The following is a 12,021-nucleotide window of genomic DNA, read 5'->3' on the forward strand; positions in this document are numbered from 1 at the left end:
ATCACAGAAGAATTGCGAGACCACCATAAAAGATACAGGTACAGACACTATATTGTGAACTACACTAACTTTACAGCCCCTGTAGCATAGTCAAATAAAAAATCCTGGAATACCCCTTTAAATCCAGGCCTCGTTTTTGTTACAGCTACCACACCAAAAACTTGGTTAATACACCCCTTCTGATGTAACAAATTGCTCATGAACCTGATTGGTCTCTGATCTAGATATTGACTAGATATTAGATGACACCTCTCATTAAGTAATACTTCCTTTACAAATTGGACTTCTGTGCTTCATTGACTCCCTAGCTAAGATCATGGGACCATCTCTATTGAGTGCAAAATGAGCGGGGATAGAAGCACTTAGTCCCAATTAGTCAGGGTCTGAACACTTGACTGATCAAAACTAGCAAGCACTTCACCTGGCTTATTCCAACAATCGGTGGGGGTCAGAATACCCTGACAGATTTAAAAAAAAAACGTTTCTAAAACATCCCCATATTTAACTACTCCGAGTCACAGTCATGCAGTGGGATGGAATGTAGGGATACAAACTCCCATTCTAGTTATTTTGGGTCCCAGAGGTTGGGACCTAGCACTTAGACATTTAAAACCTATTCTGTGCATAGGTGATAAATGTAATTTTAAAGGAAAACTCCTTTATTGAGAAAGAATAGTTGAAGAGGCAGAAATTTAAAGCATATGAAAGAATGTTAACAATGTCTAGTACTAAACAAAGCACTATTTTTACATACACTACAACAGTCTGCTCAATAGAAACTGCAGTCTGAACTGTCTTAAGTGCAGTTTTCCTTTTTTGAACAAATCAACCATTGTCTGCATCTCCTAATCTGGTCATGGTTGGAATGTGCTGTGGATCCTGCCCTGGTCAGCAAAAGGAAACTAGGTGAGAAAGAGCAGTTCAAGGTCACCTTGATGACAGGGCTGGCCTGATGAGACTTTGGAGGCGCCAAGTGATTTTTGTAAAAGACTCAAAACTCTGTTAACTATCTTGGTTGCACAGCAGCAGTACATACCATGGCAAGGAATAGAAATGAGAAAGAGAAATGAGCAGAGCTGACATCTGGACGTGCACTTTCATGATGTCCTGCTGCTGCATGAAACTAAAATATATGTGATATCTTATGTCAGGCCCAAGGCCTGATTGTTAAAATCCTATATGTGTATTATAATTATAACTGTGTATGATGTATTATCCAAGACATGGGTGAGAGGTCATTCAGACCATGTATCCTTTTTGTGTATTGCATTTTATTGGGGGTCTGGCTGTTTGTTTGTATCTCCTTTGAAGTCAGAGGCCCTTTGAAGCAGCAGGATGTAAGGGGCACTCTGGTCCCATCATATAATCAACCAGATAAGAGGGCCAGGAATAGAGATGCCCCCCTGGTGGGGTCAGAGGGGAGGGGGGAATGGAATCTCCCTCCAAAAAGGCAGATATATAATATTTAACAATGCTAGACTCAGGGTGTTCAAGGCTGTGCCCAAAGCTGACAAGAGCTGGACTCTCACTCACAAAGGACTGCTATACCATCATGCTGTAAGAACTTCATTTTTGTTTTCTGAACTTGTCTGGCAAAACTCTTTTATATATTTTTGTACCTGTATGTCATTTGTTCCTGTATTTTTATATATTTAGCACTGTGATACCTTTTATCAGATTAAATGTTTAATTAATCAGCTCTGGTATTTGATTTCTAAATATAGGAGCTCACCTTTCTGAAGGAGGTTCTGGTAAAACACGTTTATCTAAGGGTTAATTTGGTGACTTGCTGGGACTAGTAGTGTATACCCAGAGGTCTGGTGGCCTTAACCCTTGCACCATCACACTCTCTCTAATGTGAAAAAGACAAAAAACAACAAGGTGCGCTCCTAGTGTGGACGGTATAGCAGAGTGGCTTCAATGTACACAAAGAGCACAACACCTCAGCAGGCATATAGACTCGCAGGAAGAAATGGAGGTCAGCAGCCACGGTTTCCTTTCCAGGTTCCTCTCGGTCGCTGGATGGGCAATGAAAAGTGGTGGATAAAATCCAGGAAAACAGGAATTACCATACGGCGCTTTTACTCCTTGGACAGATGCAGGCAACAGTCCATATGACAGGTTAATTCTTTATTGTGCAACTTCAAGTTTCGAGCTCGTGCTGAGCTCTTCGTCAGGCACGAAGAGCTCAGCACGAGCTCGAAACTTGAAGTTGCACAATAAAGAATTAACCTGTCATATGGACTGTTGCCTGCATCTGTCCAAGGAGTAAAAGCGCCGTATGGTAATTCCTGTTTTCCTGGATTTTAACCACCACTTTTCACACTCTCTCTAATGTCTTGGCTGGACCGATAGGGTGTGATCGTGACATCTTGAAAAAACTAAAACTCACTCAGGGTAATGCTACAGTGGGGCAAAAAAGTATTTAGTCAGCAATCAATTGTGCAAGTTCTCCCACTTATAAAGATGAGCGAGGCCTGTCATTTTCATCATAGGTATACCTAAACTAGGAGAGACAGAATGAGAAAAAATTTCAGATTTTTTAAAAATTTGCAAATTATGGTGGAAAATAAGTATTTGGTAAATAACAAGAGTTCATCTCAATACTTTGTTATTAGAGATGAGTGAATTTTAGAAAAATTTGATTAGGCCAATTAGCCGAATTTTTCCGAAAAAAAATTTGGTTCAGTCAGTATTTATTTTCGCCAAATTGCTATTAAAAACGTCTATTTCTGGCCTACAGAGAGGCTCAATAGGGGTGTACAACACTTTTCTTTGTCCTAACACGCATAGGAAGTATGCTGTGTTAGTGTAATAATATTGTTATTCAGTATGACATGCAGATTACAGGCATCGCTATTAGAATCACTGGCGCAAAGCGTCTAGATGTGGCAGATTTTTATGTAATTTTTATTTAATTACATTTTTTGATTACCCACTCTGTTGAGCATCGACCTAGTGTTCCGACATGAGGCGAGCTACCACCTATTCCAGCCCCTGCCTCTCAGCGCACCCCCATACTCTGATTGTCCATTTGAAAGGAGAGGGACTGCAGTACCAGAAACTTGGACAGGAGCACGTTCAGCTTCTGTGCCATTGGATAAGTGGGCGCATAAAGCTAGAAGTGGCTGCAGTGAAAAAGGTCGTACCTGTATCTTAACCCCTTAAGGACCAGGTTTTTTTTTCCATTTTTGCACTTTCATTTTTTCCTCCTTACCTTTAAAAAATTATAACTCTTAAAAGTTTGCACCTAAAAATCCATATGATGGCTTATTTTTTGCACCACCAATTCTACTTTGTAATGACATCAGTCATTTTACCTAAAAATCTACGACGAAACGGATAAAAAATCATTGTGCGATGAAATTGAAGAAAAAACACCATTTTGTAAATTTTGGGGGCTTTTGTTTCTACACAGCACATTTTTCGGTAAAAATGACACATTATCTTTACTCCATATGATTAAAATGATACCCTATTTATATAGGTTTGATTTTGACTTCTGGAAAAAAATCATAACTACATGCAGGAAAATTTATACGTTTAAAATTGTCATCTTCTGACCCCTATAACTTTTTTATTTTTCCGCCTACGGGGCGGTATGAGGGCTCATTTTTTGCGGTACCATTTTTGTATTGATCGGACTTTTTGATCGCTTTTTATAAAAAAAATTCATGATATAAAAATTGACCAAAAATACGCTATTTTGGACTTTGGAAATTTTTTTGGCGCCTACGCCATTGACCGTGCGGTTTAATTAACGATATATTTTTATAATTAGGACATTTCTGCACACGGTGATACCACATATGTTTATTTACACAATTTTTTTTTAAACGGGAAAAGGAGGGTGATTCAAACTTTTATTAGGGAAGGGGTTAAATTATCTTTATTAACTTTTTTTTGCAATGTTATAGCCCCCACACTGCACACACTGATCTTTTACATTGATAAATGGTTTCTCATAGAAAACCATTGATCGATGATTCTGCCTCTTGACTGCTCATGTCTGGATCTCAGGCACTGAGCAGTCATTCTGCGATCGGACAACAGGAGGCAAGTAAGGGGACCCTCCTCGTGTCCTACCAGCCCCAGCCCCTGCCTCTCAGCGCCCCCCTGACTATGAAAGTGTGAATGTTTCATTTAATCAGTTATGGTTCATTGTTATTGCTCCAAGCTGTTTCATTGAATTCTTGTGAGAATTCCACAGGTAATATGATGTCGACGACCATAGGACCTCAGTCTTGAAAAGATTACATCAATTTTTTTAAAATTTCAATTTAAGATTTATATTAGATTCCCAAGTTTAATGTCCCGGTGTTTACTTTAAACGAATACTGTATGACCACAAAACCCAAACTAACAAGGAGTCACCTGGCGGCACAATGACAGAGCCTAGAGGTGGCAGCAGCATGAGGAGACCATAATCTGGTAGACTGACACAGCCTGGAATTTGCGCCAAGAGGAGACCATATAGTGGCTGAATGACACAGCCTGGAGTTGGTGGCAGCATGAGGAGACCATAGGGCCTCACAATCCCTAAAATTAAAAGATGAATTTTAAAATTGAAATTGAAGATTTATGGTAGCTAGTGCTACCATACATTTTTTTAGGTAATGTGAAAGGCTCAGCTGCATCAGTAAACCATATAGTGGCTGAATGACATCCTGGAGCTTGCGGCAGCATAATGAGACAATAGGGCTTCACAATCCCTAAGATTAAAAGATGAATTTTCAAATTTAAATTGAAGATTTATGGTTGCTAGCGCTACCATAAAAATTTTTAGGTAATGTCCCAGGCCCAGCAGCATCAGCAAACCATATAGTGGCTGAATGACAAAGTCTGGAGCTGGCAGCAGCATGAAGAGATAATAGGGCTTCACAATCTCTTAAGGTTAAAAGATGAATTTTCAAATTTTTATTGAAGATGTATGGTAGCTAGTGCTACTATAACATTTTTAGGTAATGTCCCAGACCCAGAAGCATCAGTAAACCATATAGTGGCTGAATGACACAGCCTGGACCTGGTGGCAGCCTGAGGAGACAATAGGGCTTCACAAACCCTAAGATTAAAAGATGAATTTTCAAATTTAAATTGAAGATTTATGATAGCTAGTGCTACCATAAAAATGTTAAGGTAATGTCCCAGGCCCAGCAGCATCAGTAAACCATATAGTGGCTGAATGACACAGCCTGGACCTGGCGGCAGCATGAAGAGACAATAGGGCTTAACAATCCCTAAGGTTAAAAGATGAATTTTCAAATTTAAATTGAAGATTTATGGTAGCTAGTGCTACCATAACATTTTTTAGGTAATGTCCCAGGCCCAGCAGCATCAGTAAAACATATAGAGGCTGAATGACACAGCCTGGAGCTGGTGGCAGCATGAGTAGAACATATAGTGGCTGAATGGCACAGCCTGGAGTTGGCGGCAGCATGAGTAGAACATATACTGGCTGAATGGCACAGCCTGGAGTTGGCGGCAAATGAGGAGACCATATTGTGGCTGAATGGCATAGCCTGAAGTTGGCAGGAGATGAGGAGGCAATATAGTGGCTGAATGGCAGAGCCTGGAGTTGGCGGCAGCATCAGTAGAACATATAGTGGCTGAATGGCACAGCCTGGAGTAGGTGGCAGATGAGGAGACCATATAGTGGCTGAATGGCACTGCCTGGAGTTGGTGGCAGATGAGGAGACTATATAGTGGCTGAATGAGACAGCCTGGAGGTGGCAGAAGCATCATCAGGAGTACTAAAAGTGTCCCGGTGACTGAGTGGTGCGGTGGGTGGCAATACCAGTACCCGGTGACGAAGGTGGGTGAAAAAAGGTCTGATGTGGAGGAATGTTTGTAACTGTAAATCCGTTTGGCACTATACATATTTGTGAAGTGTTGGTGTGGCACCATGGTCAATCTACTCTGATGCATCAGGCATTGGTGGGTGGAAATCCTGGCTGATCCATGCCTGATTCATCTTCAGTCTCTCCACATTTTTTGTGGACAGATGAGTTCTCCTTGGGGTGACTATGGCCCCTGCCACACTAAACAACCGCTCTGAGGGCACACTACTGGCCCGGTAGGACAGCTATTCCATGGAAAATTCTGCTAGTTGCAGCCACAAATCAAGTTTGGCTGCCCAGAAGTCCAGCGAATCTTCAAGATGTGTTGTCATGGGCATATCAAGGTATGCCACCACCTGCTGGTTCAGGTCCTGCTCCAGGTCTACCTGATGCTTCACTATGTAGGTGAAGAAAGGTACTCAACAGCAACTGTAGACTCAGGCTGCTGCTGATAGAGCTGGTACTGCTCCTGCCACCCCACCCCTCCCCAGCAGCCATGGCAGTGGAAGGTGAGTGCAGAGGGGCCCCCCAAGTCAGACCTGCGAGAGGATGGATGATGGTGCCCATAGGCATCAGCCAACTGACTACGTAGGATGTCTCTGTAGTAGGTCAGTTTGTCCTCCCTCTCAGTGGGTGTAAAAAAGGCCCCCATTTTGTGACGGTAGCGAGGGTCCAATAAAGTGGAGAGCCAGAAGTCATCCCGCTGCCGAATGTTGACAATTCGGCGGTCACAACGCAAGCAAGTGAGCATGCATCATGCCATTTGTGCAAGTGACTCGGAGGGACTCCTTGCCTCCATCTCCACTGCATACTGCGATGGTGTGTCTGAGTCCTCTGTCTCACCTTCCTCATAACCCTCTAGCTTATCTGGCTGCTCCTGTTCCTCCTCTCCTTTCAGATGACAAGAAAAACTGCCTATTTTGCGAAACCTAAACTGTGCTCCACTGTGTCCCTCCCCCTCCTCCTCAAGTTCAGCCCCCACAGGGCTCATGTGGCCGTGAGATATAGATGCCACGTCTCCATTGCCCTAACCAACCATCATTTCCAACACTTGTTGTAGGAAATGAAGCAGTGGAATGAAGTTGTTCATCCCGTAATCCTGGCGACTTACTAATAATGTGGCTTCCTCAAAGGGCCTGAGCAAACGGCAGGTGTCACGTATGAGCTGCCACTGGTTGACATTGAAGTTACTCAGGGAAGTCCCCCTATCCGCTTGGATCATCAAGAAATCAATGTAATTCCAACGTGTGGCAACATCGCAAATCAGACTATGTTGGGGGATACCGTTCTGATGCTGCAGCTCAAGGAGGGTGTGCTTTGTGGTGTACGGGTGGCTGAAGTCCATGCAAAGTTTCCTTCCCATTATTAGGATGTCTTGCAAATGGGTGAACACTTCAGGAACTGCTTGTCAACCAGATTGAACACGTGTGCCATGCAGGGCGCATGGCTCAGCCTTACTTGTCGCAGCGCTGACAAGATGTTCTTCCTGTTGGTCGCCATGGTTCCCATTTCCAGTTTTCATGGAGTAAGCCATGCTCCGATTTCTTTATGAATTACTTTTAGTAGTTCCTCCCCTGTGTGACTCCGTTCGCCAAGGCAAACCATGTGAAAAACAGCATGACAACGCCGTGCCTTGCACATATGGTATGCTGAAGGGGCACTGAGACTTGTCTATGCAATGGAGGCTGAGGACACGGTGGAGGATGAGGAGGTGGAGTCGCACACTGTCACAGGACCAACAGACTGAGCATGGAGGAGGAAGCAGCGTGACCTGTCCAAGTTGGTGTTGTGGCTATGCAGGAACCACATTCACCCAGTGGGCCGTAAAGGACATGTATTGTCCCTGACCATAGATACAGCTCCAGATGTCTGCGCTGCCGTGCACTTTGGTGCACACCGACAGGCTTAAGGACTGGTCCACCTTCTCTTCCACAAAATTGTGCAGGGCTGGTACTGCCTTCTTCGTAAAGAAATGACGGCTTGGCACTCTCCACCTCGGCTCGGCACAAGCCATCAGTTCTCTGAAAAGTGCAGAGTCCACCACTTGAAAAGGGACGGACTGCTGCACCAGCAACTTGGACAGGAGCACATTCAGCTTCTGCGCCATTGGATGAGCGGGCGCATACTGTTGTCTCTCGGACATGGCTTTGTCGATGGATTGTTGGCAGAATGACTGACTAAAAGTAGGAGGAGCCGGAGCCTCTGGAGGGACAGGAGGAGGATATGACACACAGCTCCCTTCGGCTGAAGTGGTGGAGCCTTGGCTGGTTCAAAGAGGGAGCAGAATGCCACTGGGTGATGAAGCAGGCTGGACCACTACATCAGAGCCACGGTTCTCCCAGGCCGCTTTATGGTGGCACAACATGGTGACTGACTGAGTCTAGCTGAAGCTGGGTCTGTATTCTAAAGTGTTGTATTATTAAGTGTTACATTTGAGAAGTTTTATAAGCAGAAGTTCATGTGCTAAGTATACTGTGGATCATTGTTTTCCAAACAGGGTGTCTCCAGCGGTTGCATAGCCCTTGCATTTTTTTTTTTTTTCCTCCTGTCTGTAGCACACCTGGGGGAGGGGTTAATTGATTAACTGCTCTCAGGTGTATAAAACTAACTGGGAAACTCTGTGAGCCCTGCTCTGACTGAGTCTAGCTGAAGCTGGGTCTGTATTCTAAAGTGTTGTATTATTAAGTGTTACATTTGAGAAGTTTTATAAGCAGAAGTTCATGTGGCAAGTATACTGTGGATCATTGTTTTCCAAACAGGGTGTCTCCAGCGGTTGCATAGCCCTTGCATTTTTTTTTTTCCTCCTGTCTGAAGCACACCTGGGGGAGGGGTTAATTGATTAACTGCTCTCAGGTGTATAAAACTAACTGGGAAACTCTGTGAGCCCTGCTCTGACTGAGTCTAGCTGAAGCTGGGTCTGTATTCTAAAGTGTTGTATTATTAAGTGTTACATTTGAGAAGTTTTATAAGCAGAAGTTCATGTGCTAAGTATACTGTGGATCATTGTTTTCCAAACAGGGTGTCTCCAGCGGTTGCATAGCCCTTGCATTTTTTATTTTTTTTCCTCCTGTCTGTAGCACACCTGGGGGAGGGGTTAATTGATTAACTGCTCTCAGGTGTATAAAACTAACTGGGAAACTCTGTGAGCCCTGCTCTGACTGAGTCTAGCTGAAGCTGGGTCTGTATTCTAAAGTGTTGTATTATTAAGTGTTACATTTGAGAAGTTTTATAAGCAGAAGTTCATGTGCTAAGTATACTGTGGATCATTGTTTTCCAAACAGGGTGTCTCCAGCGGTTGCATAGCCCTTGCATTTTTTTTTTTTTTCCTCCTGTCTGTAGCACACCTGGGGGAGGGGTTAATTGATTAACTGCTCTCAGGTGTATAAAACTAACTGGGAAACTCTGTGAGCCCTGCTCTGACTGAGTCTAGCTGAAGCTGGGTCTGTATTCTAAAGTGTTGTATTATTAAGTGTTACATTTGAGAAGTTTTATAAGCAGAAGTTCATGTGCTAAGTATACTGTGGATCATTGTTTTCCAAACAGGGTGTCTCCAGCGGTTGCATAGCCCTTGCATTTTTTTTTTTTTTTTCCTCCTGTCTGTAGCACACCTGGGGGAGGGGTTAATTGATTAACTGCTCTCAGGGGTATAAAACTAACTGGGAAACTCTGTGAGCCCTGCTCTGACTGAGTCTAGCTGAAGCTGGGTCTGTATTCTAAAGTGTTGTATTATTAAGTGTTACATTTGAGAAGTTTTATAAGCAGAAGTTCATGTGCTAAGTATACTGTGGATCATTGTTTTCCAAACAGGGTGTCTCCAGCGGTTGCATAGCCCTTGCATTTTTTTTTTTCCTCCTGTCTGTAGCACACCTGGGGGAGGGGTTAATTGATTAACTGCTCTCAGGTGTATAAAACTAACTGGGAAACTCTGTGAGCCCTGCTCTGACTGAGTCTAGCTGAAGCTGGGTCTGTATTCTAAAGTGTTGTATTATTAAGTGTTACATTTGAGAAGTTTTATAAGCAGAAGTTCATGTGCTAAGTATACTGTGGATCATTGTTTTCCAAACAGGGTGTCTCCAGCGGTTGCATAGCCCTTGCATTTTTTTTTTTTTTCCTCCTGTCTGTAGCACACCTGGGGGAGGGGTTAATTGATTAACTGCTCTCAGGTGTATAAAACTAACTGGGAAACTCTGTGAGCCCTGCTCTGACTGAGTCTAGCTGAAGCTGGGTCTGTATTCTAAAGTGTTGTATTATTAAGTGTTACATTTGAGAAGTTTTATAAGCAGAAGTTCATGTGGCAAGTATACTGTGGATCATTGTTTTCCAAACAGGGTGTCTCCAGCGGTTGCATAGCCCTTGCATTTTTTTTTTTCCTCCTGTCTGAAGCACACCTGGGGGAGGGGTTAATTGATTAACTGCTCTCAGGTGTATAAAACTAACTGGGAAACTCTGTGAGCCCTGCTCTGACTGAGTCTAGCTGAAGCTGGGTCTGTATTCTAAAGTGTTGTATTATTAAGTGTTACATTTGAGAAGTTTTATAAGCAGAAGTTCATGTGCTAAGTATACTGTGGATCATTGTTTTCCAAACAGGGTGTCTCCAGCGGTTGCATAGCCCTTGCATTTTTTATTTTTTTTCCTCCTGTCTGTAGCACACCTGGGGGAGGGGTTAATTGATTAACTGCTCTCAGGTGTATAAAACTAACTGGGAAACTCTGTGAGCCCTGCTCTGACTGAGTCTAGCTGAAGCTGGGTCTGTATTCTAAAGTGTTGTATTATTAAGTGTTACATTTGAGAAGTTTTATAAGCAGAAGTTCATGTGCTAAGTATACTGTGGATCATTGTTTTCCAAACAGGGTGTCTCCAGCGGTTGCATAGCCCTTGCATTTTTTTTTTTTTTCCTCCTGTCTGTAGCACACCTGGGGGAGGGGTTAATTGATTAACTGCTCTCAGGTGTATAAAACTAACTGGGAAACTCTGTGAGCCCTGCTCTGACTGAGTCTAGCTGAAGCTGGGTCTGTATTCTAAAGTGTTGTATTATTAAGTGTTACATTTGAGAAGTTTTATAAGCAGAAGTTCATGTGCTAAGTATACTGTGGATCATTGTTTTCCAAACAGGGTGTCTCCAGCGGTTGCATAGCCCTTGCATTTTTTTTTTTTTTTCCTCCTGTCTGTAGCACACCTGGGGGAGGGGTTAATTGATTAACTGCTCTCAGGGGTATAAAACTAACTGGGAAACTCTGTGAGCCCTGCTCTGACTGAGTCTAGCTGAAGCTGGGTCTGTATTCTAAAGTGTTGTATTATTAAGTGTTACATTTGAGAAGTTTTATAAGCAGAAGTTCATGTGCTAAGTATACTGTGGATCATTGTTTTCCAAACAGGGTGTCTCCAGCGGTTGCATAGCCCTTGCATTTTTTTTTTTTCCTCCTGTCTGTAGCACACCTGGGGGAGGGGTTAATTGATTAACTGCTCTCAGGTGTATAAAACTAACTGGGAAACTCTGTGAGCCCTGCTCTGACTGAGTCTAGCTGAAGCTGGGTCTGTATTCTAAAGTGTTGTATTATTAAGTGTTACATTTGAGAAGTTTTATAAGCAGAAGTTCATGTGCTAAGTATACTGTGGATCATTGTTTTCCAAACAGGGTGTCTCCAGCGGTTGCATAGCCCTTGCATTTTTTATTTTTTTTCCTCCTGTCTGTAGCACACCTGGGGGAGGGGTTAATTGATTAACTGCTCTCAGGTGTATAAAACTAACTGGGAAACTCTGTGAGCCCTGCTCTGACTGAGTCTAGCTGAAGCTGGGTCTGTATTCTAAAGTGTTGTATTATTAAGTGTTACATTTGAGAAGTTTTATAAGCAGAAGTTCATGTGCTAAGTATACTGTGGATCATTGTTTTCCAAACAGGGTGTCTCCAGCGGTTGCATAGCCCTTGCATTTTTTTTTTTTCCTCCTGTCTGTAGCACACCTGGGGGAGGGGTTAATTGATTAACTGCTCTCAGGTGTATAAAACTAACTGGGAAACTCTGTGAGCCCTGCTCTGACTGAGTCTAGCTGAAGCTGGGTCTGTATTCTAAAGTGTTGTATTATTAAGTGTTACATTTGAGAAGTTTTATAAGCAGAAGTTCATGTGCTAAGTATACTGTGGATCATTGTTTTCCAAACAGGGTGTCTCCAGCGGTTGCATAGCCCT

This window comes from Hyla sarda, chromosome 2, assembly GCF_029499605.1.
Source record: "Hyla sarda isolate aHylSar1 chromosome 2, aHylSar1.hap1, whole genome shotgun sequence".
In the NCBI taxonomy this organism is placed as follows: domain Eukaryota; kingdom Metazoa; phylum Chordata; class Amphibia; order Anura; family Hylidae; genus Hyla; species Hyla sarda.